This window comes from Echinops telfairi, unplaced genomic scaffold (assembly GCF_000313985.2).
Source record: "Echinops telfairi isolate 266 unplaced genomic scaffold, ASM31398v2 ScPeMD7_7412;HRSCAF=8450, whole genome shotgun sequence".
NCBI lineage: Eukaryota > Metazoa > Chordata > Mammalia > Afrosoricida > Tenrecidae > Echinops > Echinops telfairi.
The window spans coordinates 10,097,782-10,098,446 of NW_022111312.1; positions in this window are offsets into that span (position 1 = coordinate 10,097,782).

Genomic DNA, 665 nt, shown 5'->3' on the forward strand with positions numbered 1-665 from the left:
ACTGAGTTATTGTAGATTGAAAGTGACATTTATGCACGCAAACAGCACAACACAATGTGTGCTGATAATAAGCACTGGATGATAACTATGATTTTTGGCAATGGAATACTCACAACTTATGTGAGTAGAGGGATGAAAACAGGGTCAGGCATTGTATGAGGACGTCATGTAAAAGAATATTTAAATAAGGCATCGTTATCAGCACCACTATTATTATTTCTAATATGAGATTGAGTAAGAGCCACAAAATTGCTATTAATATTAGAATTCAAATCATAGATCAGAAAGCGAATTCACAAGAAATTCTGTGGGTATTCTAACATTAGGCTGTATCATTATTAGCAGAAGATATTATTATAGATGCACTATGTCTAAAATCGGTTTTTGGAAGGAACGACAAGTCCCATCATTCCTCGCGCCCTCTCAGTGTCGGGGAGGAAGTCACGGGAGCCAGATGCAGGCAGAAAACTACATTTCCCAGAGCCCTCCACGCCCGCCCATGCACTATAAATAGTACATCCGGGTTCTTTGAAATGCTGTTTGGCGACTCGTCGCCATTCCCGGAGCTGCTCGGCCTCGGCCTAGAGGCGGGTGTCGGTTGCAGTGTCGGAGACCGAGGTCCCCGGCACCAAGACAACCAGCCCTCTCCCCTGCCCCGCGGTGGG